Source organism: Falco peregrinus, chromosome 1 (assembly GCF_023634155.1).
Source record: "Falco peregrinus isolate bFalPer1 chromosome 1, bFalPer1.pri, whole genome shotgun sequence".
Taxonomy (NCBI): domain Eukaryota; kingdom Metazoa; phylum Chordata; class Aves; order Falconiformes; family Falconidae; genus Falco; species Falco peregrinus.
In genome coordinates, this window is record NC_073721.1 from 107,577,577 (window position 1) to 107,584,200 (window position 6,624).

Sequence of the window (6,624 nt, forward strand, 5' to 3'; positions counted from 1 at the left end):
GATGGAGCAGTGTTACGAGGCTAGCTGCCTAACAGAAAAACCCATATCTGTTCCATTTGCTTGTTGAGGAACAAGCAAAAGCCTCTTTGGTAGGGGATGGTACTTATCTAAACGCAGCCCTGGAGACTCATGGTAGAGCTGAGAGCAAAGCCCATGTCTTCTGGCTCTCAGTTGTATATCCTAAAGTCCTCTTTTTCTCTGCACTTTTCAAATTCCTCATTTTGAAATGCAGCAGTTCCTAACAAAAAGGTTCGTCTCAAACAGTACAATTGTCCTCCATTCTTCTGCTCCGCCACTCGAAGGGATGTGCAGATACAGATGGTCTGACTGCCTCCATCCTAAGTGTGAGAGAGAAACTTTTGGACTCGGCTACAAACAGTTGTGGGTTTGGGTTTTTTCTGGCAGACAAGTGATCTCAGTAACAGAAGAATAGCCCACACATGCCAATGGCCCATCCTATGAGCCCCCGCGTACAAAACAGCCATCACCACCCCGGCATGGGCACCGCACAGTGAAAGCAAGGACGGAGGCAGCAGTGTGCAGATCTGCCTCAGTCAAGAGCGAAAGCCAGAAATCGAGCACAACTCTTCACTATTTTGCAGTCACGTGTGCTGCACCACAGCAGTTCTGTGTTTCCCAGATGACCATGTATGCACAAGGAACTTACCCATTGCTATTAGCATCCTGCAGTATATAGAGGCATCTGGAAAAGAAAAATCATTTTACTGCCAAAAATTCAGTGATCCTTCTAATACAACTCTGTCCGGTACAAAATTGGCCAACCTCATAGGCAAACCTCACATCACACTACAGTCTGAGCAAGGTCTGCATGTCTGGCCCTGCAACATTAAATTCCACATACAGCTTGCAAATATCATGTGTGATTTATTCATAGCATCTACTCTGAGTAGACAGTAGAACTTTTCTCAATAGCTTACCAATTACTGCAGAAAGCACAGTAGTAGTAAATGCTATTAAAATGTCAATCTGCATAGTTGAATGTGTATTTGCCTTAGCACAGGCTTTACTATCTTTACTCTTAGGATAGTCATGTTTTGTTTCACAGGAATGTTACACGCTTTGCAATTTTTGGCACCCCTAGTAAACTATTCTTTGCTGTAGGATTTTGCTATAGGATGTTCCAGATGTTTTGGTAGAAAGGTTTTTCCAAAAAAGCTGAAAATAAATTGTTAACAACCGACTTTTACGTTTAGTTTGATAAAGCAACATAAAGTGATCAGGATTACAAGGGACAATTCTACTGAGTCTGGAATACACGTTGTAAATACTAAAAACTTAAGACTAGACCTTTGCCAAGGATGTGCCAACATAGATAAATATAAAAAATAGATCTTTCTACTCCTGGAATTTACATTTGATTTTTTTTACTTCAAAAAGTAAGAGCACACAAAAAATGCTTATGCTACGTATAGAAACACACTGGCATTGGCAAAGATGTGTTCTTAAACATGTACATATTTAGCCCCTTTTTATTAACTTCATACAAAACGAGGCATTGCAAAAATGGCTATGACTTCATTTACACTATTTTCAAAGAAAATACAACTGTTTGCCAGTTAGATATTGGGCAGTCAACAGGTTGCTCTGCCACAAATCTCAAAGCATGTAAGAGGAAGAGAAAGAAACTGATAAATATAAAAGCATCAGCTCCAAAACAGCGTAACTACTCCCAGCTGCTGCTTCTGCGGTGCTTTGAAGAACTCTCTGGATCTTTACACTTGTGCATTTTGGAGGTTAAAGATGCTGATGATAATCAGTGAGTGTTAGAGGCTTTAATATTACTGCCTTAAATATTCTACAAACATAACGCACCTGCCAGCTCACAAAACAGGATGACAAATTTCAGAAATTAACCAGAAAAGGAAATGTTGTTTTTCCAGGAGTGACTGTGTCTGCCATCAGACATATTCCAGAGCAGAAAGGTGGCTTTTCATTGATCCATAATCATTCAGATTTTGACAATGAAAACTGGAATCGCATCCGTTGTTACCAACTCATTTGTACACATTGTCACAGTGCTATTAGTGGCGATTCTCTGGAACATTTTGTGGGTTTGGAGCAGATTCTAATGTGATGACATATCAGGCACCAACATACGGTATCATCATTTGAAAACTTCAAGGACTGTTATTTTCCTGATCATCTGGTAGCATCCACATCTCTGTTTCCCACTGTCATTTGCAGAAGTGTGATGGTGGTATACCTTGCCTGAAGACATCTGATTACAAATACCTGTACATATTGGTTAGAACCCATTTGGCAAGGCAAATTCAATTACAGAAGTGCTGTAGAAAATGGACTTTGAGACATAATTACCCAAATAGACATGGCTCATCACTGTAGAGCAAGCCTCTGGGTGAAAACCAGTTCTCCAAAGTAAAACATCTACTAATCCAAAAAAGCTTGCTAAATTCTAAAGCTTTAGATTACAACAGACTAAATATCCCATATACCCTTGCCCTTCCCACTGATTTCTACCAACAGCTGTTTTGTGTGAGGACCTAGCTGGGCTCATCCAGCTGGGAACTACAGTGCCGCAGGTTTGTTTTGGCTTGCAGACTTCCCATCTGCACAAACTCCAGAACTGGTCAATGAAGCTGCAGCAGGACAGCTTAACCCAAAAACATTGTCACCAGGATGGCTGAGGTATCGCACCTCCCTAATGGGACTGTAAATGCATGGGTAAGGGAAAACAAATCCAGGACTGCAGAATGTTAGCACAGCTGTTTTAATGAGCTCATTTAGACTGCGGTGAGTAAGGAAAACTATGATTTTGCCTGCAGGGAGCCACGCTGGATATTTGCAGAAGTTACTTGCAAGAAGGTCCATGTTTCAACCAACCAGAGAGCAAAGTATGCCTGGCTGCTGCTGGGCTGAGCCAGGACCGTGGCAGATACCACTGAAGTTCACTCACACCTGAGGTGCTAGAAAAACAAAATTTGCCATTCGTTGACATTTACTGCAGCAATTTGCAACCAGAAAGTGACAGCTGTTCTGCTAGTGCGACAATGTGAGTCCTGTGTGTTCTGTGAGGCCAGTATTTAACAAGCTGAAGTCCCTTATCAATTCAGTTTAGCCGTGAGCTCAGCACTGAACTTCATTTCAGTGTCACAACTACTGGAAACTAATTGTGGCTTTCCACCTGGAAGCATTTATTTTTGCAACCTGTCTCATTAAGGAGCCCAGCTGCACCCCAGGTTGCTTCCACTTTGGAAGCTCCAGCACTTCTGACTGGTTCTTTCCTAATGCAAGCAGCAGCTTGAAAACACCATAAAAAATCCATGAAAGGGGACTGCCAGTTTTCCTGGGCACTTGGACATCTTGCATTTCCTATGCATCGAAGAGCCCTGACACCCTAAGGCATGCAAAGCATTACAGTACCAGGAACAAACCCCCAGCCAGCGCAGTGGATGGCTCTGCCACGCTATTCCCATGCTTGCACAATGCATTAACATGCAAACCTGGAATATCACATACTCTAAGTTCTACTAAATAAGCTTTGCATTTCAGGATCTAAACTTAATGAACAAATGGAATCCTGCAGCATCACTGTGGGGAAAATGATCGCATAGCTCAAGTGATCAAGGAATACCTTCAGTGATCTGTGAAAATGAATGAACGCAAGTGAATGGCAAAGGAAGGAATATGGCTAGAGAGAGGAAAACCAGCTATGGTAATTCTGCCTGCGCACCTCAGCTTCAGCAGCAAAACCAGTGCAATCAGTGAATGGTCTGTGACCCTTTGGCTCTGTGATGGCCCACTTCAGTGAAGTGATGCCAATTTGTTTTGTTACTCCTTGAGCTGCTACTCAACTCTAAGGCATCAAGCAGCGTAGGTGGTACAAATGCAGACCTCAAGGCCCATGTACCTGTTACTCCTGTACCCGCTGCAAAAGCACAGAGGCTGGGTTGGCGGACGGAATATTTGCCTTTGAGGAGAAATAGGTCAGATATCAGAAAGTAAAAATTGAGAAACAGATGCAGTCTTTCTTCCCCAGCAGACCGGTCCTTTGCTCAAACATAGACCCTTAGTAACTGAAGGCAGAGCTCCTTGAGAGCAACTTCCCCTACATTACGACAGACAACACTGCCCAGCAGGCTCAAGTGTGTAAGAAGGTCTCTGACCATGCACGCTTCTGACAAGGTACCAGCCAAGCACACTGTAGCAAGAAGTGGAGGGCTCAGCAGAAGCACTTTGCTTGGGACACACCTCCTAGAGTTGGTGACTGTTAGAAGAGGGTAATTTTCTGTGGGAAGGCTCCATTTCTACATGCTGTTGATTAAATTCTGGAGGAAACAAAGAAATAGCATTATATTTTCACGCAGTTTGTCTGTTCACAGGTACTCGCTAGGATTGCACTGGCTGTTTTCATCCAAGTAGATGTCCCCACAATGACTGTTCCGTTTGTCTCAAGAAACCATTCTCCTCCCCCTTAATTGCCACATTATTTTGAGGTAAGAATTTTAGCTCATATTTAGAATCATAGAATAGTTTGAATTTGAATGGACCTTTAAAGGCCATCTAGCCTAACTCTCCTGCAATAAGCAGGGATATCTACAACTAGATCAGGTTGCTCAGAGCCCCGTCGAACCTGACTTTCCGGGAATGGGGCATCTACAGCCTCACTGGGCAACCTGTTCCAGTGTGCCACCACCTCATCGTAAAAAATGTCTTCCTTATATATAGTCTGAATATATGCTCTTCTAATTTAAAACCATTATCCCTTGTCCTATCACTACAGGCCCTATTTAAAAATTTGTCCCCATCTTTCTTGTAAGTTTAAAACCCTTTATGTATTGAAAGGCCACATTAAGGTCTCCCAGGAGCCTTCTCTTCTCCAGGCTGAACAACCCAAATTTAAATCAATTCCAACTAACAAAGAGCAAATAAGAGAGAAAACGAAGTGATGAAAGCACAAACCCCCCAGACTTAAAATAACAGGCAGGAGCTAGCACAGGGGATCTCTGATACCAGGCTGGACATAATCATTTAGATCAGCAAGAAAAACAGCACATTTATGTCAGAGCAGCTAACAATAAGGCAACAGGGTGTTGTAACAATTGTTTGAGTATACAGTAATCATCAACCATCAATTCCTAGATAGTCCACAGAACTTTTTACCATCTAAGATATTTGAATAGCCTTAATATGCAATAAATCCACCTCTGAATAAAGTGATCACGTGTGTGTCTGTGTATATATATATATATATATATATGTAAGGTTAGTAGTTATAAGAGATTAAAGTTCTATTCTTTTTAAAGTTAAAAAAAAACCTGAGAGATTATAACTGAGGGTGTTAAACATATATTAAAAGAAATTGTTTGAGATGGCAGGTGAAGGAAGGTGAGAAAGGACAAGCCATCCTTCTCATGGTAGAAGGCTGTGAGCTTTTTAAAGAACAACAGGGAATCCTCAGCGGAGGTTATGGCATAGTTGACATACCTTGAGTTTTCAGATTAAGGGAAGGCAATTGCACAAGTCGCTACATCAAGGCTGAGTTGTAACAGTTCGCTTTATCCAAGCCGAAGTCTATTACTTTTTGGCTCATTTCTTTAGGGTAAGAGGATGGATTCAGTGAGACAAACGGAAAAGCACCACTGTTTAGAGGAGTTACATAGATTGCAGATAGTAGAATTACCAAAAATTTTAGAAGAGTCTCTTTATGTATTGGGCTACTTCTGATGGCAGCTCCTTGAAAGGCAACAAAGTTATAACATACTGGCCTATTTCGTGAAAAAAGAAGGTGGCCAAAATGTTTAGGGAGAAGGCAATGAGTTGTCCAGCGTTACACTGACAGCTTGCCTAAAACCAGCAGTAGGTGACCTTCTCCAAACCACCCCAGCCAGGCAGCAAGCGCGCTAGATGCAGAGGTCTGGTATGTTATCCTGGTAAACCAGGAACACCTGCGTCCCAGCAAATGGTGTTAGACTGCTGGGAGATGAGACCAGCAGAACTTCATCCTGTGGCCAGCTGAAGCAGAAAGGAACCTCAACATGGAGATAAAACAGTATTTAGAAAATTAGCACCTTTTCTTCTATCCAGGGACTTCAGCCTGTCCTATAGGGCTTGCAAAGGACATATAAGATCTTCTTTCCCCTTCCTTCTACACAAATCTTCCCGTAGCACAACCCAAGACACATCACATGCTATATTCTGCTGAACCCTTCAGCTGTAAAAGATGACATCCATAGAATTTCTCTAAAGCTCTCTGGAGTGTCTTTATAGCTATTGCTGCTTCTCAACAGGTTGCTTTAGCTTTCTTTCAAAAATCCTGTCAAATGCTAATGCAACTAATTCTCTGTTCCTCTCCTGCTGCTCCCAAAAAGGCTTTTGGAGTACTAGTTTAGAGAGATCACATGTGCGTGCCTTGGAGTGAAAAAGGCTTGGCAGTAGACAATCTACTTTTGACACAGGATGTTACCCGCTGCTAGGGCTATAACTTATTGACACATCTTTCACTAATAGGTCTTATGGCACAAGGTTATATCCAGCTCTTTCCACACAGCTATTCCCACCCACTGCACTTATTAGTCCACTTACTAGAAAGCCTTCTAAATGTTACCTAGTAGCAAGAATTAAGCAGTTGTGTTTTGCAGATCA